This window comes from Podarcis tiliguerta, assembly GCF_965153285.1.
Source record: "Podarcis tiliguerta genome assembly, chromosome: 1".
NCBI lineage: Eukaryota > Metazoa > Chordata > Lepidosauria > Squamata > Lacertidae > Podarcis > Podarcis tiliguerta.
Genome location: NC_139534.1, coordinates 127,346,901 through 127,371,141, shown reverse-complemented (window position 1 = coordinate 127,371,141; position 24,241 = coordinate 127,346,901).

Sequence of the window (24,241 nt, the reverse complement as noted above, 5' to 3'; positions counted from 1 at the left end):
AAAAATTCTTGAGAAGATATGAGAAAGAGATTGGCAAGGTTGAGGACAGGTTAAGAGACAGAGAGAGAGGCAGAGGTGAGAAGGGAGGAAGAAGGGAGAAGAGGGGAGTATGGGAAGAGAAAGAAGATGCAGAGGAAGAGAGAGGAGAAGGGGCTGAGGGGGGTGAAAAGGAAGAAGAAGAGGAAGAATATACAGGGAACGGAAGCTCTAAAACATAAGTTTGAAAAGTTAATCTGAACAAATAGAAATTAATTTTAACAATGTCTTTAAATTTTTTGTCTTGGAACGTAAATGGTCTAAATGAAAAATTTAAAAGGAATAAAATAGAGAAAGTGTTGAGGAACAAAAACTATGATGTGTGTCAGGGAACTGCCATCGGCAGGACAGGAGGTGCCAAGGCTCTCTGAGGTAGAGAGAGACGTGACACCTGAAGAGGGAACCAGTAGGGGGCGAACAGGAACGTCAAGGGAAGGAGAGTCGGAGGAATGGCTCAGAGATGCTTCCAGCGAAAACAGTGGGGAGGTTTCAGGACCTCCTATAGGGACACCCGTTCCTCGCCGGAAACTGTCACGCAGAGAGTCCAGAAGACGTGTTTCCGTTAAGGAGCTTTTATGTTGGAAACGTTTCCGAAAGCAACCACTTTCGGATTCTGCTAGCGATTGACGCAGCCATGCTGGAGGGGCTCCGTCACAGGCAGAGGTTTGAGAACCTGTTCAAACTCTGAGGGACTTGCAGTTTACACACAAGCAGCTCTTCATCCCATCACAATGTGATTTGTTACCAAGAAACACATGTTGCCAAGAAACACAAACATATACTGATAAACAAAAAGTTGGGAGTGGAATTCATTAACTCAGATTTAAATAAAAAAAAAGGAGTGGTGATCTACATTAAGGAGAAATGGGACCCGGTATTAATTTGTAAAGATGATGAAGGAAGAATTTTGGGAGTTCAAATTAATTATCAAGGTGAAAAACTTAATGTGGTAACCGTATATGCCCCAAATACAAACAAAGCAGAGTTTTTTTAAAAAAATTGGAACAAGTACTGCTAGAATTAGAAAATCATAAATTAATCCTGCTTGGAGATCTAAATGGAGTACCAACACCAGAATTAGATAGAAGGGGGGGGGGAGGAAATTAAATCAAGGGAAACTCCCCAAATCATTCAATAACCTTGTGGAAAATTTATTCCTGATTGATATTTGGAGACATAAAAACCCAATAACGAAACAATTTACATATTTTTCAGAACCTCACCAGAGCTGGGGTAGAATTGATCAGATATGGGTCTCAAGAGAACTATCTATAAGAACAACGAAATGCGATATACAACCCAGAACCCTTTCAGATCATAATCCAATTGTTTTGGAAATAAAATGTAAATCATTGGGGCCATATAGGTGGCGAATGAATGAATATTTATTTGAAATTGATGAGGTGATTGAGAAGGCTAAAAGTACACTGAAAGATTATTTGGACCTAAACCTAAATAAAGAAACAAAAATTGATATAGTTTGGGACGCCAGTAAAGCGGTTCTAAGAGGTTTTTTAATTCAACAAAATAATTATAGAAGGAAGTTAAGAGAATTAAAGAAAGAAGAAATGATTAATCAATTAAGAAAATGTGAGAAAAAAATAGTAATAAATCCCAGGGATGAAAGGACTAAACAAATTTTGAAAATGTTGCAAACACAATATTCAACATTAATAGGCCAAGACGTAGAATGGAGAATCAAATCAATGAAGCAAAAATATTTTGAATCAGCAAATAAAACCGGGAAACTACTGGCGTGGCAACTTAGAAAAAGGAAAAAACAAAATGTGATTAACAAAATAAAAATAGGAGAACAAACATTAGAAGACCCCAATGAGATAAGGGGAAAAAAATTTAAATTCTATGAAAACCTGTATAAAAAGGAGGACGAGGATATAGTAGAAATAGAAAAATATCTGGAAAAAATGGAGGAGAATATTTGACGGAGGAAGAAAGAACCCAATTAAACAAATCGATAACGGTAGATGAGATAAAAGAGACAATCAAGAAGATGAAACCGGGAAAGGCACCTGGTCCAGATGGCTTGTCAGCAAGGTATTATAAAGTCTTAGAAGAATTTCTGGCCCTGGTACTATGTGATGTAATGAATAATATCCTGCAAGGAGGGAGGATACCTGATTCCTGGAAAGAGGCTCATATTACATTAATACCTAAACCAGATTCGGATAAATTGGACTTAAGAAACTATAGACCGATACCACTACTCAACAATGACTACAAAATCTTCACAGAAATAATGGCGAGCATATTAAAGAAATATTTAATAAATTCCATCCATAAAGATCAAGCAGGATTTCTCCCTAACAGGCAATTAAAAGACAACGTAAGGCACATAATAAATATTATTGAATATTTGGATCTCAGGATCGATATCCCTGCGGCATTAATTTTCATTGATGCCGAAAAGGCGTTTGACAATGTGTCCTGGAGGTTTCTTTTAAAATGTATGGAGAGGGTAGGGATAGAGGGCCCCTTTATGGAAGGAATAAAAGAGATTTCTTCAACCCAAAGAGCCAAATTAATTATTAATAATAATTTAACTAATTCATTTGTGATATCGAAGGGCACAAGACAAGGGTGCCCTCTATCGCCTCTCTTATTTATTATGGTATTGGAGGTACTCACAAATAAGATCAGGAAAACATCAGAAATTAGAGGAATCAAAATTGGAGCAAAAGAATATAAATTAAAGGCTTACGCCGATGATTTGGTAATAACGCTAGAAGATCCAGTTAGAGGTATCGGTACAGTTTTAGAACAAATAGAAGAATTTGGAAAACTGTCTGGTTTTAAATTAAATAAAGTTAAAACTAAGATGTTAACAAAGAATCTGGATGAAGATCTACGAAGACAGAGCTGCAAACAGGAATCAAGGTGGTGAAAAAGGTGAGATATTTGGGTATTTGTGTCTCAACAAAAAACATAAATTTAGTAGAACATAACTATACTAAGACCTGGTAAGAGATAAAAAAAGATTTAGATACCTGGAGCAGGATAAAACTATCCTGGTCAGGAAGGATGGCAGTAATTAAGATGAGCGTTCTGCCGAGATTATTGTTTTTATTTCAGAACATCCCGGTAATTAGAGGCACGACAATGTTTAAAGACTGGCAGAAAATCTTTTCCAGATTTATTTGGCAGGGCAAAAGAGCAAGGATTAAATTTAAACTCCTTACAGACCGAAGAGATAGAGGAGGGTTTGCCGTCCCGAACTTGAAATTATATTATGAGGCCTCGTGCTTGTGTTGGATCAAAGAATGGATCGTTTTGAACAACACAGATCTGTTGGATTTAGAGGGATTCAACACTAGTTTTGGTTGGCACGCATATCTGTGGCAAAACAAAGGGAGGGTACATAAAGGCTTCTCTAATCATATTATTAGAGGAGCGTTGCTGGAAGTATGGGACAGAAATAAAAGGCTTCTAGAGAAAAACACCCCCTGGTGGTTATCTCCAATTGATATCCTAACGATTAAAAAATTAAACATGGAAAGTCAAAGATGGACCTATGAAGACCTTCTGGTAAGATCAGACAAAGGATGGAAGATTAGAACATATGAAGACCTAAATGATAAATTAACGAGTTGGTTACAATTTTATCAAATTAATTCTTTGTGGAATGAACATAAAAAAACAGGGATGAAGGAGAAGAAATCTAGATTTCAGGTGGAAATTCTAGAAGGTAATTCTAAACTTTTATCCAAAATGTACAACCAACTATTAGATTGGGATACTAAGGATGAGGAGGTTAAGGAAGTTATGACCAAATGGGCCATAGATGTGGGATATAACATAGAATATGACAGGTGGTTGAAACTCTGGAACAAGGATATGAAATTGGTTGGATGAAGCAGATGGGCCTGTCCTTGCCGCTGCTTGTCCACCAGGTTTCTCTTACGCACAGTAACCCAGGCCTTTTGGGCGGGGAAGGGGGGGTTGCAGTGATTTTTAGGAAGTCATTAGTTTGCACCAGGCGTCCTATTGGGAAGACCCAGTTCTCTGAGTGCATGTTGTGGAAGTTGGGCAATAGGGGCAGTACACGATTCCTTTTGGTGTACCGACCTCCCCGCTGCACCAAGGATTCCCTGCCTGAGCTGTTTCAGGTCATGGCAGATGTTCTCCTAGAGACCCCTAGTTTGGTTGTCCTAGGGGATTTTAACATCCATGCCGACACAACCTTACAAGGGGCTGCTCGGGACTTCGTGGAAAGCATGGCCTCCATGGGGCTGTCCCTGAATAAGTCTGGCCCAACCCATAGCTGTGGACATGCCTTGGACCTGGTGTTTACCTCTATGGATGTTGGTGATCTGACACTAAATAAAAGCGAAACGAAAGAAGTGCCATGGTCAGATCACTTCCTGGTGCAACTGGACTTCTCTGTGACCCTTCCCCTCTGCAGGGAGGTGGGACCGATTCGGATGGTCCGCCCCTGCCACTTAATGGATCCAAATGGTTTCCAGAGAGTGGTAGGGGATGCTTTATCCCATGTTGATGGCCTTTCAGCTGATTCCCTGGTGGCCCACTGGAATGTGGAGTTAACCAGGGCAATTGACTGTTTGGCTCTGAAGTGCCCTCTCCAATTGCATGGAGCCCGGACAGCCCTGTGGTTTTCCACGGATCTGAGGGCAATGAAACAATCGCTGAGATGGCTAGAGCGCCGGTGGCGGATAACTCATTCTGAAGCTGACCGGACACGGGTTAGAGCTCAACGTCGAGCCTACCAAGTGGTGGTAGCGACGGCGAAGACTTTCTTCACCGCCTCTATTGCATCTACAGAAAACAGCAGGAGACTTTCAGGTGGTCCGCAATTTAGTGGAACCACCTGCTACATGGGGGCCCAGTACGGCCCACATGATCTCCTGCAATGATTTTGCAAAGTTTTTTTGCAGATAAAGTCGCTCAGATTCGGGAAGAGGTAGACTCCACCATGGGAGAAGGGCCGGGGCGGGAGAGTCCCGTCTTGTCAAGTTGTATGGGATCAATTCTAATCTGCTACCTCCGATGATGTGGACAGGCTGCTTGGATGAGTGAAACCAACCACTCTTCTTGATCCTTGCCCATCCTGGCTTATAAAAGCTAGCCGGGAAGGGCTGGGTGATGGGCTTTGCGGGGTGGTGAATGCTTCTCTCTGTGAGGGAGCCTTCCCAGACCCGCTGAAAGAGGCGGTTATCAAACCGCTTCTTAAAAAACCATCTTTAGATGCTGCCAATATGGCCAACTATTGCCCAGTCTCAAATCTTCCATTCTTGGGCAAGATGATTGAGCGAGTGGTTGCTGAACAACTCCAGACACGCCTTGTAGTAAAGTTAGTACTTTCTAAAAAACTGTTCTTTGGTCAAGCAGAGAATAAGCCCTTGTGGGAAATCAGCAAGCCACAAGAATTATGGGAATTAGGTCATGTTGCTTTAACCTGCAGACCAGCAGGCTCCAAGGGTGTAAAAGGTTTATTATGGGAAAGGAACTCTCTGGGTAATGTGAAAGTTGACACCTGGGATTGAAGTTATGCACATTCAACCGGTGATGTTATCTATCTTTTAATTGCCTAAAGGAGGTGCATCTGCATAAGCTCCACGGAAGGGAAGGAAATACCTTTGATCTAGGCTATGGAGCCTTAATTGGCCCAGCTGTCACAAGTTAAAATTATGGACTATATGGAACTGATAGAAAGGACTGACAGAATCTGAGACGAGGGAGAAGAGATGGTGGAAGAAGAGATGCTGATCCAACATGGCGACGAAGGTAGTTACCAAGTAATTTCGCTTACCCTTATCAAAGTTTTAAGTGGTTTTAAGCGGTTTTTATCCTCCCTTGTTTTTATCCGAGAGTTTTAATGATCTGCTGGCTGTGCTGGCTGTCTTTTAATATCTCTCCGCTTGTGTTATTTTTGTTTTATCTGGGTTGCTCTGACGCCCCGGACTCGCCGCCACGGCTGCCGCCGCCTCCCTAACTGGGAGAGATAAGTGAAAGGTTCTCCTGGGCACAAATCCTCTGCCCTGTCGACCTTCCTCTTTCCTTTTAGTTTTAGCACAGTGCCCATGACGGTTCCCCTGCAAAATTGATTTACGGGCCATGGAAAACGCCCAAGAGACTCTGACGAGGCATTATCCTCTCCGAGGCCTAAGCAATCAAGGAAGGGTTCACTTAAAGGAGAGAGAGGCCCCGAGGAATGTACCCACTCAATAGCAATTCAAAATCGTTTCAATCCCCTAACTGCCCTTGAAACAACATCAAAAGATGAGGCCCCTGAGACGCTACAAATTGGAAACGCTAATGGTAACACAAATGGGGATGGTCCCTATCCGAAGGTGGTGTTGGTAGCCGAATCGGTGGACTGCACAGGATGCGAGCAACTCCATCTAATAATTAGAACTCTAAACTGTATATTCAAGAGAATTGACGGCCTATCCTCTCAGCTGTATAGCCTTCAGCAAAAACTGGATGACCAGCCGGTACAGACAGCCCAAGATGGGGCAGTTGATGTTCCATTGTGCCGGCAGAAAGTGCCACTAAACACTAATCGTATGAAGAACTGCAAATACAATCTCAACCCTTCACTGAATCGCCAATCCCTGACCCTACATCCAAGGAAGATTTCCCTAACCTTCCGGGATAGGGACCCAAGTTGGGCAACGCTACATGGGACTAAAGAGCACCTCAGATGGCTTCTAAAACTCGAGACATCACAAATAGATCTTTGTGCTGTGCTTCCATTAGCCCACCAGAACAGATATCAGAGAATGATGCTGGCTTTCCACTCTGCAAAAATCCCCTCTCATTATTAAGCAAAAAGTGTTTTTGAATAGTCTTGGCATTTTTCCAACGAGAGTTTTCATGGATTCCATAATTAGACCCCTCCTATTGGAGGGATTAATCAAGGAGACGGTACAACCTCCCTGTCCTGAACCACAAACGAGGGCTGAGCTGTACACCCCATGCCTGGGCCAGTCCCATAGTACCTCCACTCCTACAACTAAACACTACGATTGTGCCAGTAACTCTTTGACACCCCAGGAGGAAAGAGAGCTTATCACCTCCTTTGGAGAGTTACCAGCGATGGAACAACAAGAAATTATAAATAGGCTGGACTTACTTAAACTTCAGCTCCTAAGTATCGCCTGCAACGGAGTTCCTACGAAAAATACCCACTCTAATTTAGCGGTGCCAAGCCCCATGGAGCTGGAAACAACAACTCCCCAATACCCAGCTTATAAGGTGCCTTCTGCATTGGATGGGAAGGTCTCACTGCTGGAGGCAGACTCTTCTCCTCCCCTTCACGCTGGTAACTCATCCCTGCTTCTAATAGACTTATCTGTTCCCTCCGCGATTAACCGATCAAAGAATGGAACTCAAGATAACACCCCCCTAGATAAATCGTTGCCCCTTCACCCCTCCATGCCAGACTTGGAATCAACATACATCGAAGATCATCCACGACCTGAGACAGTAGTGGCCACTCCAAGTCAGGCTTCTCCAGCGCATTCCTGTCCATCAAAAATCCAACAATTACGTGAGGAAGACACTACAATGTCGAGAGTCACCACAGAGTGGTCTGAAGACCCAGCAGGACATATAAATCAAATGATCACAAGTGTATCGGTTAGATCCCCAAAGAGGATGGCTCCAGTGGACTTGGCAGGAGCCTCTCCAGAGCCTAGTTGGGCCCGACAGCTAAAAACGCCAAATATTATCTCTACTCACCAGGATGCTAACTCTCTTCTGCCCCCCAAAAATTTTGGCCCTCGCGATTTGATCGTGCCACAACTGGCTCGCATTAGAGCAAAAGATTCACCGCAACCGGCACGCACCAGAGCAAAAGACTCACCACAACAGGACGACAACTTTCAGCAAAGGAAAATAACGGACTTCTTTAAGGGAGCGTCCTTGCCGCATAAGAGCCCCCCACAAGAATTTAAATGACGGTTAGCCGGAGAATCCAGAAAACCACCAATATCGATCCTCTGTTGGAACATCTCTGGCTGGCGTAAGAAAAAATGTGACCCAGAATTCCAGTCGTATATCAACTCGTTTCATATCATTCTATTGCAAGAAACTTGGGAGGAGGGTGAAATTGTCATAAACGGTTTCGACCTACTATCCCTTCCAGCTTGCTCCTCCCAGAAAGGAGGACGGCCGAAAGGTGGCCTAGTACCGTATTTTTCGCACCATTGGACGCACATTTTTTCCTTTAAAAACTAAGGCAAAAAGTCTGTGCGTCCTATGGAGCGAATGTGTGGTACTGGGACTTCCCCCTCCAGCCCCTCCAAGCTCAGGTTGCAGCGGAGAGGCTGCGTGGGCGGCTGGGGAAACCCGGGCTTCCCCATTCAGCCCGACAAACAGCTGAGAGGCTGCGTGGGCGGCTGGGGGAAGCCCAGGGATTCCCCATTGAGTCGGGAGGAGCTGGGGCGGTCAGAGCGCAGCAGAGAGGCTGCCTGCAACTTGCTCCTGTGAGCCTCTCTAGGGAGCTGGATGGGGGAAGCCCAGGGATTCCCCATTGAGTCGGGAGGAGCTGGGGCGGTCAGAGCGCAGCAGAGAGGCTGCCTGCAACTTGCTCCTGTGAGCCTCTCTAGGGAGCTGGATGGGGGAAGCCCAGGGATTCCCCATTGAGTTGGGAGGAGCTGGGGCGGTCAGAGCGCAGCAGAGAGGCTGCCTGCAACTTGCTCCTGTGAGCCTCTCTAGGGAGCTGGATGGGGAAAGCCCAGGGATTCCCCATTGAGTCGGGAGGAGCTGGGGCGGTCAGCGCGCAGCAGAGAGGCTGCCTGCAACTTGCCCTCCGTCCTGTGCTGTGAGCCTCTCTAGGGAGCTGGCTCGGGGAAGCCCTGGGCTTCTCCATTGAGTCCAAGGTGAGCCGCTCTAGGGGGCTGGATGGGGAAGCCCTTTACAATGAGCCGGAAGATTTGGACATCCCCTTCCGCCCCTCCCCCAGGTTATTGTGCCGGTAATTCCCAGCATTTCCTCCTTTTGCTCCATTCCACGAGGCAAGGCAGCTGCACTCCACAGACATCCAGAAATGTGAGATCTCCCTCTCTTTTCCTTCTTTCCCTCCCTCCCTCCCTCTTCCACCTTAAATAAAATATAAATATATAAAATATATAAATATATAAATATATAAAAAATATATAAATAAAATATATAAAATAAAATATTGGGGGGGGGGCAATAAAGCCACACCTCACATCTGGGTCCCCAGATGTGAACGCCTCTAGGTAGCAAGGCCAGAGCTCAGGGAAGATGGGAGTTGAGGGATGATAGGAGTTGTAGTCCAACAACATCTGGGGACCCACAGGCTGAACTCTCCCTCTCCCTTCCTTCCTTCCCTCCCTCCCTCCCTCTTCCAACTTAAAAATATGGGGGGGGGGCAGTTAAGCACCCAATAGTAAACATTGGGGATACTGTACAGTTCCTTACCACTGTATTTTCTTGCAGAAAACCTCCCCCATTCTGATAAGGATGATAAAGCAGAAAAGACTAGCATATAAGATTCCTTTTAAACTAGAGGTAGTAAAATATGCTAAGGAGCATGGAAACAGAGCAGCAGAGAGACATTTTGGACCACCTCCAACTGAAAAAATGATAAGACGGTGGAGGAAACAGGAGGATCAGCTGCAAAAAGCAGATAAAAGCAAGCACACTTTTCGTGGACATGCTGCAAAGTGGCCACAGATGGACATTGCCATGAAAGAATGGATCACAAAACAGCGGAATAAAGGCTTCGCAGTCTCTACAAAAATGATAATATATGAAGCCAAACGCATTGCTTTAGAGAAAGGCATTCACGATTTTACTGGCTCACCATCATGGTGCTACAGATTTATGAAGCGATGTGGCCTTGCTATGCGCACTAAAACTAGAACTGCACAAAAAATGCCAGAAGAATATGAATCTAAGATTCTGTCTTTTCATAAATTTGTAATTGATGCTAGGAAGAGAAATGGATTTGAAATTGGCCAGATTGGGAATATGGATGAAGTCCCGCTAACCTTTGATGTTCCATCTAATAGGACTGTTGATCTGAAAGGTGCCAAAACTATCGCCGTGAAAACCTCTGGACATGAGAAAACCCATTACACTGTTGTGTTGTCTTGCTGTGCAGATGGCACCAAATTGCCACCCATGTTAATTTTCAAAAGGAAAACATTTCCAAAAGAAGTTATTCCACGAGGAGTTGTTGTACATGTTCATGAGAAAGGATGGATGGACGAAAATGGAATGAGAGTATGGGTTGAAAAAGTGTGGTCCAAACGTCCTGGAGGGCTTTTGAAAAAACCTGCCTTATTAGTACTTGACCAGTTTAGAGCACATATTAGCGAAACTACAAAAAAGTGCTTTAAAGAAGTGAAGACTCATCTAGCTGTAATTCCTGGAGGTCTTACCAGCCAGTTGCAACCTCTCGATGTTTCCATCAACAAGCCATTTAAGATCTTTATGCGAGAAGAGTGGAACAAATGGATGGCTGCTGGTAATCATGATCTAACACCCACTGGACGAATGAAGAGGCCCACTATCACTCAAGTTTGTGAATGGGTGAAAACATCATGGCACTTGGTGAAGGAGGAAATCGTTGTCCGGTCATTCAAAAAATGTGGCATTAGCAATGATTTGGATGGTAACGAAGATGGTATTTTACATGAAGATAGCGAAGAAAGTGATGTCAGTGATTGTGAGCAACTGAGCTCCACAAATTCTGACTCTAGCAGTGATGAGTTCTTGGGGTTCACAGAAGACTAGAAGAGTACTCAAACTTTAAAGTCTCTCTTCATTTGTTAGTGACAGTGATGATGGTTCTTAATGCCATTGTTGACTGCTGTTCACTTTACATGGCTGTAATATGATTCTGATATACTGGTTGTTTATTAAATACAGTAGTTTATACCACATTTGATTCAGAATATTTTTTACTCGTTTTCCTCCTCTAAAAACTAGGTGCGTCCTTTGCTCCGGTGCGTCCAATGGTGCGAAAAATACGGTAATTGGTATCTCACTGAAGCTGCATTTCAAACTTTCATTAGTTTTGACTGCTCCCCCTTATGCTTTATCCGGGTTGATGTCGGGGGGGAAAGTATCACTGCTAATCTCCAATGTCTACCTCCTGCCAGGGGGTTCGTCCCTTGAACTGCATGATAGATGGAAAATATTAGAAGATCATTTAGTATCATGCCGAGTCAAATATTCCAATAGCCAATCTTTAATTGGTGGTGATTTTAATGCACGTATAGCAGCAAATTGGGCCGATTTAATTAAAGCTAAATGGTGGACTGCTCCATGCCTCGACAACTATGATTTGAGACATGCCTTAGGGAGAGCCTCAAAAGGCTCTAAAGTAAACGAGGCTGGAGTACTTCTTTACCAAATGGCTATTCGCTTAAACCTAGTACCCCGATTGTTGCTGCCCTCCTGATATACCGGGGGAGTATACCCACCTAGGCATAAAATCAAACAGTGTACTAGATTACCTTTTAGCCTCGAGTGACCTGATTTCGAAAGCTCTCTCTTTTAAGATTGATAATATTCAGTTCAGTGACCACCTTCCACTTGCTGCTATGTTTGATCTAGACTGGAATGGGGATGAGCACAGTCATCCAACTCAATTAGATACTAACACAGAAAACCCGGTAGAGGGTATTAATATGGCATTACGAGTGAAGGGTATAAAGTGGTCTGTAACGCAGGCTCAAAAATATTCTGAATTTTTTCAGCAGGAGATCATACAAACTTATTCAGCCCTTGGCATAACCTCATATGAACATGATCAAACTATTAATCTATTTGCCATTCTGTCGAATGACCTCACGTCATTCTTTACTGTCCCAACCCATCAGGCAAATTGGGCCCACTCCAAGACAGGTGCACCGTTGTTTAACCGTAATTGCAAACAAGCCAAACAACATCTTTGTGCTATTTATAATGATTACAAATCCTCAGAGGCGATTACGCTTCCCAAGGAGTACTACCATGCAAAATCAGCTTACAAATATGTGCAAAAAAAGGCCAAACAGGAATGGCAATTGAACCGCTGGCAAGCACTTATAGCTGCCTCAAGTACCCGTAATTCCCGAAAATTCTGGCTGTTGGTTAACAGAAAATCTAAAAGATACCCCTTAACAGTTATTCCTGCCCCAGTTTGGGAATCCTTTCTAAGGAACTATTTTGCCTTACCAGACCTTAATATTAATACAAGCGATGGATTCTATGAGCAGCTCCCTCTTTGGCCACCCACTGACCCGGAAGAAATCCACGGACTCATTTCTAATCTTAAAATCGGAAAAGCCCCCGGTCCTGACTTAGTCCCGGTGGAAGCTATAAAACTTCATGCAGACTGGTGGGCGAAAATCCTGGCCGCTACTTTTGATGCCGTAAACAACAGTGGGAAGGTACCAAGAACATGGAAGGATGTGATTATTGTTCCAATTCATAAAAAGGGCTCGACAGAAGATCCGGGAAATTACAGGAATCTCAGTTTATTGCCAGTAATTGGGAAAATATATGCACGGTTCTTGTTAACTAAGCTCACTAAGTGGGCCGAGGAGAACAACCTGATTGGACCTGAACAGGCTGGTTTTAGACCGAATCAGTCAGCGGTTGATCATGTCTTAGTTTTATACCACCTTGCCCGGAAATATTCCTCCCCAAATAGAGGCCAACTCTGTGCGGCCTTTATTGATTTAAAGGCCGCTTTTGACAGCATCCCCAGAGGATTACTTTGGGGAAAGTTGGCCCGATGGGGAATAGACAAAAGACTTTTGTGGCTAATAACTAAATTGCATGACGGATCGGCCGCTAGGGTGAGAATCACTCCGGCCGGCGACCTCTCAAATTCAGTAACTATCAATAGAGGTGTTCGTCAAGGATGTATCCTCGCTCCGACCCTTTTTAATCTATTTATAAGTGATATGAGGGCGCCTCTGATAGATTCTCAAGAAACGATCCACGCCCCCCGTCTTGCCCAATATCGTTGCCTCCTTCTACTCTACGCAGACGACGCAGTGATCCTATCCTTCTCGAGAGTCGGCCTTAGGAGGGCATTAAAAATTTTCGATGTTTACTGTAAATCAAATTTTCTTACAATTAACCATGTTAAGTCCAAAGTCCTAATTTTCACCAAGAGTCGAAAAACCTATAATTGGAGAATAGACGGAAAAGCTATTGACCAAGTCTTTAAATTTCAGTACTTGGGAGTCCTTCTCCAACACAACATGGGCTGGAAGGTCCATCTTGCATATGTATTAAACAGAGCTAAAGCCCTTTCCTTTGCACTACTGCGTTTTTTCCTTTCAGATGGGGCTTTCCATATTCCATCAGTATTAAAAGTTTTCAAGGCAAAGGTGATTGCAACAATAGCATATGCAATCCCATTATGGGGGTCTTTTGTTAATCTAACCCATTTGGAGGTAATCCAAAACCAGCTTCTAAGAAGGTTGCTAAAATTACCCAGGTGTGTAAGCAATACTGCTATACGACTGGAACTAAATGTTACATCTCTAGAAACTACATTATGGAAATGCATCCTCTGTTACTGGTTGGCATTATGGCATAAACTTCCAAATCTCCACTTGATACAGTGCCTCTGGAGAGATGACTTCCCCAGCCTCTCGGCAAAAATAATACATGGTAAACTTGTGTCTCTAGGACTATCTCCATCTGAACTACTAAAATTGGATTTAATTTCTGCCAAGAGAATTATAACTCACAAATTAGAGGAGATGGATTTACAATTTAATATTGCGACAGGTGGTGGCACCTGTTCGCCGATAAACCTTGGCTTAACACCACCAACGAAACTCCCATCTTACTTAACTACCTTATCTGCGGTGACGCACAGGTATGCCTTTATAAAGGCTAGATTCAATGCTTTCCCATCAAACGTGTTGGGTAATAGACTCTCCAACGGACAGATCTCACTCCTCTGTGACTGTAAAAGCGGATCTATAGAATCGTTATATCATATAATCTTCTGTTGTCCATTACATTCGGCCTCACGGTCCAAGTTTCTGGCCCCATATTTATCGAGAATTGCTGACGGACCTCATGAAGCCCAAATAATATACTTATTAAACGACGAAGATACAAGTAGATCCCTTGCTGTCGCTAGATATCTGATTAATGTTTTATTTCAAAAGAGGAGAAATGGATCATTGTATGACTCTGACAGCTTAGCTAAACTTAAGAACCATCAATAAATGCCAGAACTAAGACGCATACCCCCAAAATCTGATGGATTTGAATTGCGGTTTACATAGAGGGAGCTTATTGTGTACAGTGTTTACTTAACTGAAGTAAAATTGGTTTTATATGGGTGTTTTAACTTGGAACTGTTTAAATTGTATTGTTTATGGATAAATTTTGATGTATTGTTTTCGATATGGGCCAATGGCTGCAAAATTAAAGAATTAAAGAATGGTGGAAGAAGATTGGGAAAAATTAAAAAACTTATTTAGAGAAATATTGTAAAATTAATGAATGTTAGGAAAATGTTGGAATGAAATTACATGGCTTTAGTAGAAACATTATAAGGAGTTAAGTATAAATAAGCTTTAAGGTTTTGATGGTAAGATAAGGTCAAAATAGATTAAGATAATTAAATGACAGCAGTGAAAGATGGAAAGGATTTGCTGCTATAGTTATTAACTAGAATACAAAAAAGGGAGGTGTGAGGAGGTCGAGGAAATAAGTTAATGAAAGATAATGATAAATATTGGATGTGTTTTTAATTGTTTTTGTTTTTGATGTATTGTTTTTTGTTTTCTTTTTATGTTTGTAATGTATTGATTTGTATTGTTTATTCTTATTTCTTTTTCTCACTTTTCTTTTTTTTTGGTAATCTTTAAGCTTTTAATAAATATTATTTTTTTAAAAAAAATATTAGCCCACAAGCTGGTAATTAGAGAATTTGAATGTTTGTGATTGGACCTGGGGGTTCTGGTTCCACGTGTAAATTGGGAATAAATGATCTTGACAATGGCTGGGAAAGCGCGCTCTGCAATCTGCAAATCCGCCTGGCTGCTAACGTTCCACCTGGCAGCCGTCCTTTTGTTCTTTTGTGATGAAGATTTGCTAAGACCTCTGAATGCGGATCACTGAAGGACTCTGAACTATCCTATCTTTGCCTTAGTGTGTAGAAGTGAGTATGTAGTCAGTTATAATTTGCAATGTTGTTATTTTTCCTTGCTTGTAATCCACAAAAGAAGTGCCTGCTTTTTAGCATGTTTCTTTATTTTTTAAAAAATAAATTTTAAGAAATAAACTTTTCTTGTTTTGCGTACCTATCCAAGGGAAAAGCTAATTCCAAACGCCTTGCTTCTTGGTTGCGCTCTACCTAAGAATTTCTGTCTGCAAGTATGTGGAAACAACTTGTAGAGTGGGGTAACCAGCAATAACGGGGCACAGCCTTCTCCCTGGGTCTGTGGCTCTGGGTTCCCTGAGATAAAGGGAGTGGTGGCAGCATTACCGGTTCTGTTTTGTCCTGATTCTGTAAAAAGTAAAGGGTCTGCCAGCCCTGCTCCAGAAACCTGGTCTGGCCGGAGAGCAAAGGTAGGTGAGGGAGGGGCAAGCGGCTGGGGACCCGTTTACCACATGTTGACAGCGTTGTGGGATGGAGCTTCCCTGCAGAAAGGCACTTTGATTTTAAAATTGGCACGTATCTTTTGTGTACTGCAAGTGTTTTAATTTTTTTAGGGATAGAGATAGTTAGGGAAAAATGGAAGCCGCGACTTCCCAAGAATGCACAATGAAAACTGTGGAGGAATGGGGAATGGGGGGAGAAGGCAGTTCCCTCCCTTCGGAAACAAATCCCCCCCCAAGGTTTAAGTCCCAGAGCGGAATCCGCCTCCGGGTTTTCGGGGGATCCCAACTCAGAGGCACAGCTGGTGGATGCCAGTGAATTAAGTACTGTCCGGAGGGGTAGGCATGAGCCCTGTACTTTGGAGAGTGTGAGGGGCACGCCAGTTACCCAATCCTTGTCACCTCATGAGGAAGTGGACGCTGGCATGGCCTCCACGTGTTCTAGAGGGAACTATCTTGTTTACGCAGAGCCGCAAGAGATGGATGTTTCAGCGGGCGCTGATGTAGAGTGGGTGCAAGACCCAGTGCGCGGTAGATTCCAGTGCAGGGATAAATATCTGAAAATGGGCCAGTCCATTCTGATGGGGCCAAGAGCTAGCCAGATGGCTTTTGAATATCAAGATCTGCCGCGCCAGCTGCAAGAAGTGACTGTGGGAGACTGCCGTCGAGAACTTTCAGCGCACAATAGTCACCGGATGGTGAGACAGCGACGGTATGTGGCAGAGGAGGAGGAGGAATTTCTCCAGAGACCTTCACGTGGATACGCAACAGTGGCAGAACATTTGTGTCCGGAGGGATGAGCGCCTCGACATTTTGTTTCAAGGTATGACTATAGTCCCGAGAGGGGAAGAGACTATCGTAGACAGTCTCCTCCGGGGCTAACCCTGAGCAACCTTAATTAGAGGGCATTTCCGAAATATCAGCCCCCCCACTGACGTTTTGAGTTATCTGACTCTTTTCAAAGTAACTTGCCTGGTATGTCCCACAGAAAAATTTACGGTCTGCAAATAAAAACATCCTGAAGATCCCAGGCCACAGAGAGGTTAGGTTGGCCTCAACCAGAGCCAGGGCTTTCTCGGCCGCAGCGCCAATCTGGTGGAACGCTCTGTCACAAGAGACTAGGGCCCTGCGGGACCTGACATCTTTCCGCAGGGCCTGCAAGACAGAGCTGTTCCACCAGGCCTTTGGTCAGGGAGCAGCCTGACCCCCTCCTCTGGCAATCTGCACAGAATTTTGCTTAATGGTTGCCATCAATTTGATTTTAATTAATTTTATAATGAATGTTTTTAGAATGCTGGATTATTTTGATTGTTGTTAGCCGCCCTGAGCCCAGTTTTGGCTGGGGAGGGCGGGATATAAATAAGATTTATTATTATTTTTTATTATTATTATATGGGGGTCGCCCCGAAAATGTACATGCCAATCTTGCATTCCCTAGTCTGTGGGGACTTAACTGAACTGATAGGTCACCTCCCCTCATCCCAAATCAACAACTATGAGAGCTTTAAAAAGCTGGTCATGCAAAGGTATGGACTGCATCCTGAGAACTATCGGGGGGCTTTCCGAATAGGGGAGAAAGCTGGTCCCACAGACAATACTGCTGTGTACTCGGTGAAAATGGCACAGAACTTTGAACTTTGGCTTGCAGCCGAGGGGGTGTGAGATTTTGGAGAGCTTAAACAGCTGATGTTAATTGAGCAACTTATGCGGCATATACCCCCAGAAATTGCAAGTTTGGTTGCTGACCAGTCCCCACGAACTTTATCAGAAGCTACAGAGCTTGCAGAATCTTTTCGGCTAAATCATTCTCATCTAACCAACAGGGGGCCGGGTGGTGGGTACAGGCAGGCAGCTCCAACTGGAAAGTCTGCCCCCCCCCAGTAAAGATCAAAGTAAAGGCTTCCCAACGCCTGCGAAGGACTCTACTGCAGCAGGTGGGGAACGTGCTAAATTGTCTCCAAATTCAGGATTGTGTTTTTACTGCAAAAAGCCGGGGCATGTGAAAGGGGCTTGCCCCCAATTGAGTGACAAGAAGCCTCCCGTTCTGACTTCAACTCCTGCCGTGCACCTGATTCAGCGGAGGAGGACTTGGAAGAGGAACCACGAAAACCCGGAGTTGGGGAAAGCCCAATCCTGGATGGGAAGGGTGGGGCAACGCCTGACGCTATGGCTTCTGAAACAGTTGCAGCCCCTGTAAATGCTGTTACAGTAGGACCTGTAGGTACCGGAGCTAATCCAAGTGAGCCTCATGTGAAGTGGGCTAATTCAAAGTTTACAGCGCCCATTGAGATCAACGGAATTGCCGTGAACTCTTTCAGAGACACTGGATCTGATATTACCAGTGTGTCCCGTGATCTGGTTATGCCTATACAAATGCAGGCTAAACCCTTAAAGATTAGCCCCTATGGTGTGAATGAGATTTATCAGCCCACTGCTGTTGTATCAATAGCCTATAAGGGGTTCCATGGAAACCTGTTAGTTATAGTACATGACCCAAAGGTGTGTAAAAGTCCTGTCCTGGTAGGAAACGATTTGGGATATCAGGTTTACCAACAACAGCGTACAGTAAACAATTAAAACATATGAAGAATTAAAAGATGGGTTGACGGGATGGTTACAATACCACCAGGTAAACGGTTTATGGAATGAGGATAAAAAACCAGGAATTAGCGAGAAAAAATATAAATATCAAATAGAAATTTTGGAAGGAAGAACAAAACTTTTATCTAAAATGTACAATTTGTCATTAGAGTGGGATACTAAAGATGAGCTAATAAAAGAAGTGATTTCGGTTACAACATAGAATATGATAAATGGGTAAAGTTGTGGAACAAAGGGATGAAGTTTACAGCATGCTCCACTTTAAGGGAAAACCTTGAAAAAATGATGTACCGGTGGTATATCACCCCGGTCAAATTGGTGAAAATGTACAAAATGGGAAACAAAGCTTGTTGGAAATGTAAACGTAAGGACGGGGATCTCTATCATATGTGGTGGGTATGTGATGAAATGAAAAGATTTTGGGAGCTTATATATAATGAATTAAAGAAACATTTTAGATATACCTTCCCCCCAAAACCGGAGGCATTCTTATTAGGGATAATAGGAGACAAAATAAAAAAGGAGGATCAGAAGTTATTTCAAATACGCTATGGTGGCAGCTAGGGTTCTTGTAGCCCAAAAATGGAAGTCATCAGAGATCCCAACAGTCACGGAATGGCAGGCAAAAAAATTTGAATACTCGGAATTAGCGAAAATGACAAATAAAATTCGACACCAAAAAGGGGCAGAGTTTATAGAAGAATGGGGCAAATTTGTAACATATATAGAATGTAATTGCAGAAGTTTAAGAACTACAGCAGGATGAACATAAATCTTGTGACGTATACAGAAAAGTAAAAGAAACTGTAAGAGAAGATGTATATTAAGAAAACCGCAACTGGGAAGGAAGGAAGTCGAGGCGTGATTTAACGCAATGTCAATAAGATGATATTAAGAATGATTGTAATGGTTTTATTTTGCTTTTTTGTTTTTTTGTGTTTTTTTTGGAAAATGTTAATAAAAAGCATTATGGATAAAAAAAACAAAAAAAACTTTGGCTCATGTTAAAGAAGAGCATTGTGGGAGACCTGGCACCTTTAACCTTATTGGATACCAACCAATCCAGATGGAAAGCTACACTGCTGGAAAAGCTTAAAGGCCTGGGGATCCCACAGCAGACCCTGATAGTGATAGGCTTCGAGAAAGCCAGGTCTACAATCCGCCAGCGTATCTGGGACGTAGAATTACAATGCCACATGAGCAAAATGATCAAACATCCAGCAATAAGGGACCATGGGAGAGGTTTCTCTCCAGCTAACTATCTGTCAGGTCTACAGATACCCAAATACAGACGGTCTTTTACCCTCGCAAGATTTAACGTTCTCCCTTCTGCCTTACTTCAGGGCAGATTTGAGGGTAAACCATACACAACACGGGTCTGTCCTTGTGGCTCGTTGGAAGTTGAAACTGCTTCACGTGTACTATTACGTTGTCGTCTTTACGAGGATATACGTTTGACTTTTATTACACCTGTTCTGCAAAAGTTTAGGAAAGAATCGGAATACCAGTCTAAAACTACTGCTTGAGGACAAGAAGCCCAAGACTACATTAAATGTAGCTAAATTCTGTGCGTCTGCAATCAATCACAGAAAGCAAGTGGTATCCCATAACGCCCAATCCCCTAAATGTTAATTACAGGGGGCACGTTAACAATTAATTTTAATTTTTATATTTAAATCCTTGTCATTGTCATACTGTCTCTTGTATTTCTGATTTTTTTTTATGATTTGTGATATTGTGCGTGTTGAAGCTTGTCTGTGACCGTATTAATAAATTCACCCATTCATTCATTCAGCATTGTGGGAGAGCCAAATGCTGTAGAATCCTGGGAAAGTGTATCTGTTTCTTTAATTGCAGACTTTCTGTCTTTAAGAGTGTTAATAAGTTATCTTCATATCATAAGGACTGCTGCTGCTGTCCAGCAGGATTCCCCTGCGTGAGTGCCTAAGGGCCCCGCTCCTGTTACTCACCACCTGGCCCAGGGGCAGGGCCTGACAGGCCTCATAAGGACAGTTGCTGCTCCTGCTGCTGCTGTCCAGGAGGACTCGGAGGGGCACAGAGTTCTTTTTAAAATGTTTAAAAATTTTCTTTTTCCCTTTTGAAGTTTTTGTATATGGGGGGGGGGAGGATGTTTGGTTGGGCTTGGGAATTTGTTTGATTTTGATGTATTTGTTTACAGATTTTTTTGTTTGTATTGTTTTATTGTGGTTTTTGTGGTTTTTTTAAAGGTTTTATTGTGTTCTTAAGGGGAGGGGTCAGGGCTGCCAGGGAGTGGGTCCCAGCCAACAAAATGGCTGAGGCATGTTCCACGGAGGGGATGCACTGGGACAACCGATCTCAGTGAACATGGGTAGGCGGAGGAGTTAGGCTAAGACCAGACCACGTCATTACAGAGGAGGCAGGTTTAGTCGTTGTCTGAGGACTATCCCTACCTCCGGGTCTGGTCCTGACCAGACGGATACTAAAATCAGCAAGGGATACCCACACGACCTGAAGGTGCTGCTGTGCAATGCCAGGTCAATGATTCATAAGACTACTGCCATCCATGACTTGATCATGGATGAAGGACTTGACCTGGCATGTGTAACAGAGACTTGATTGGATGAAGCAGATGGGCCTGTCCTTGCCGCTGCTTGTCCACCAGGTTTCTCTTACGCACTTAATTTGCCCCTGTCACAATTCTCAACCAAAAACTCTCAGTTTTAATGTATGCTGATGACCTAGTACTTGTATCTAGAACCCAGGTGGGCCTGAGACGGCTGCTTGCAAAATTAAGTTCATATTGCACAAGGAATGCTTTATCTATAAACTATGATAAGACGCAGGTCATTGTATTTGGGAAGCGTTCTAAAAAGCATGTTTGGCACCTGGATGAACACATCATAAACCAAGTAAATACGTTTAAATATCTGGGATTGATTTATTCAGAAACGGCATCTTGGAATACACAGCTATCCAATATTAAATTGCAAGCCTTTAAGTCAGCAAAAGCCATTCTGAAATTCGCTGCATGTAAAGGTGGAAATCTGGTCAACCCAGCTCTATCTGTGTATAAAGCAAAAATAATGGCCCAGATTTTATATGGTGCAGAGGTTTGGGGTACCTCAAAGGTCTCCAGTCTGGAACCCCCACAGAATTATTTTTTAAGAGTTCTTTTAGGTTTACCAAAAGACGTGCAATCTGCCATGGTCAGGTTGGAAACTCGCATGTTGAGCAGAGAGAGCCAAATAGATAAAAGAATTCTTTGTTACTGATTTAGAGTTCAACAGATGGACAACACAAGGCTACCTAAAAAATGTCTGATTGAGCTCTCAAATGGATTACCCCTTAAAAACTGGGTATATCATGCTGCCCAACTGATGGGCAAATATGATCTCTCAGAGACTGAGATTAAGGAACTCCCCTTATATTCACAGAAAAATATTTTTAAACGAACCATAAGGGCAGTGGCAACTAAAAATGATCTAAACTCTATGTGCACATCTACATGCGCCCCACTGTATTTTAAACTTAGAGAGGTCAATGAACACATATCTTATTTTAATGAATTGACTTTTGCACAGCTTCGAAAATCTTTTACAGAGCTACGACTAAATACAATAATCTCTGCTTATAGAGATGGGAGACATAGAGGCATACCAAAAAACAAACGTGTTTGCATTAGGGGATGTTCTGATGTAGAGGACCTTATGCATTATATCTTGCACTGTCCGTTATATAATGATGCAAGAAAAAGATTTTTGGTACCTATAATGACAGGGTCCCCTGACCAGAACCCCCTTGACATGATGTTATATCTCCTTGCAGACACAGATAAGTATGTGACCTGGCGGGTAGCACTTTTTGCAACTGCTGCTAGGAAAATTAGAGCAAATTATATAGCCAAGGTAGCCATTAACTGTAAAGGAGATGAATTTATTTGATCCTATCTATCTACCTCAGGCTATGTTCTATCTTTGTCACCAAACTCTGAGTATAAATTGCACACTGTATTAATTGATATTGTTTTTAACATTAGTGACCACGTGATGATTTTAGCTTATGAATTTTATTGTTTAATGTTTTTATTTGTACATTGGGGTACTTTTATAGCTTTTATAGCTTTGTTTAGAGTACGTAATGTTTTAATAATATAAATTACCAATTCAGTATATTTTCTTTTAATTGTCAAATAATTCTGTGTACATTGCGGCAGCCTTTGGCTATGTGCAATAAAACTGACTGAGACTACTGACCTCCCCGCTGCACCAAGGATTCCCTGCCCGAGCTGCTTCAGGTCGTGGCGGACGTTCTCCTGGAGACACCTAGTTTGGTTGTCCTAGGGGATTTTAACATCCATGCCGACACGACCTTACAAGGGGCCGCTCGGGACTTCATGGAAAGCATGGCCTTCATGGGGCTGTCCCCGAATAAGTCTGGCCCAACCCATAGCTGTGGACATGCCTTGGACCTGGTGTTTACCTCTATGGATGTTGATGATCTGACACTAAGTAAAAGCGAAACGAAAGAAGTGCCATGGTCAGATCACTTCCTGGTGCAACTGGACTTCTCCATGACCCTTCCCCTCTGCAGGGAGGTGGGACCGATTCGGATGGTCCGCCCCCGCCACTTAATGGATCCAAATGGTTCCCAGAGAGAGGTAGGGGATACTTTATCCCATGTTGATGGCCTTTCAGCTGATTCCCTGGTGGCCTGCTGGAATGTGGAGTTAACCAGGGCTATTGACTGTTTGGCTCCAAAGCGTCCTTTCTGGTTGCATGGAGCCCAGACAGCCCCATGGTTTTCCACGGATCTGAGGGCAATGAAACAATCGCTGAGACAGCTAGAGCACCAGTGGCGGATAACTCATTCTGAAGCTGACCGGACACGGGTTAGAGCTCAATGTCGAGCCTACCAAGTGGCAGTAGCGATGGCGAAGAAGACTTTCTTCACCGCCTCTATTGCATCGGCAGAAAACAGCAGCAGGAGACTTTTTCAGGTGGTTCACAATTTAGCGGAACCACCCGCAACATCGGGGCCCAGTACGGGCCACATGATTTTGCAAAGTTTTTTGCAGATAAAGTCGCTCAGGTTCGGGAAGAGGTAGACTCCACCGTGTTTCTGTCTTTTGTGCCTTCTGCCGGGGAAGCTAAACCAGCACCTAACCACTTAGTCGCCTACCAAACCTGCTGAATTTCTGCCTGTATTTGTGGTAAAGCAATACAGGGCGGGGCAGCCCGGTAACGCTGAAGAGTAATCTCCTTCCTTAGGTTGCTTTTCTGGGCTGTTCTAAGATAAGGAAGTGGTGGCAGCAACTACTGTTTCTGTTTGTTTTGTGTTCTGGGGGAAAAAAAGTTCTGTGCACCCCCCCCCCCCTCTCAGCCGGGCCTTGCCGGACTTGGAGGGCAGGTAGGGGAGGTGGGGGAGTGCACACCAATGGTACAGTGACAGAGAAAATATTTAGAGTGAAATCTGGAAAAAAAGCCAAAGCAAACAAGTGGCCAGGGGATTGTTTAGTAACAATTACCTCAAACCGAATAAGGGACAAAATCTTGAAAAGAATTGGAAAACGGAAACTTAGAATATAGGAAAATGAAATTATAATATTAAAGGAAATCCCACATCATTTATTAAAAAAGAAAAATATCAATTTATCGCAACGGCATTAAAAAAATCACAACAGTAATATTTAGATGTGAGTTTTTCCGGAGGGTATCGCCTTTCATTTTAAAGGTAAAAGACGGAGGTTCGGAACGGTTAAAGACGCGAATATATTTTGGAGGAAATACTGGAAAGAATCAAGGGGGGATGGGACCTGGGAGCAGTGAACCAAATATGAAGTCAGTAGCCTCAGTAGAAGACTTAGAAAGCAAAAGTTAATAAGCAGTCAAACGATTAAGGAATAACAGTAAATTTAAATAATTAACTCTGAGCCCTTTAGCTTCCCACAGGTTTTCTTTTTCCCCAATAATGTTTATTAAGTTTCTTACAAATATAACACAAACAAAAAAACACAAAAAAATAGAAAGAGAAATAAAACAAATAGCAA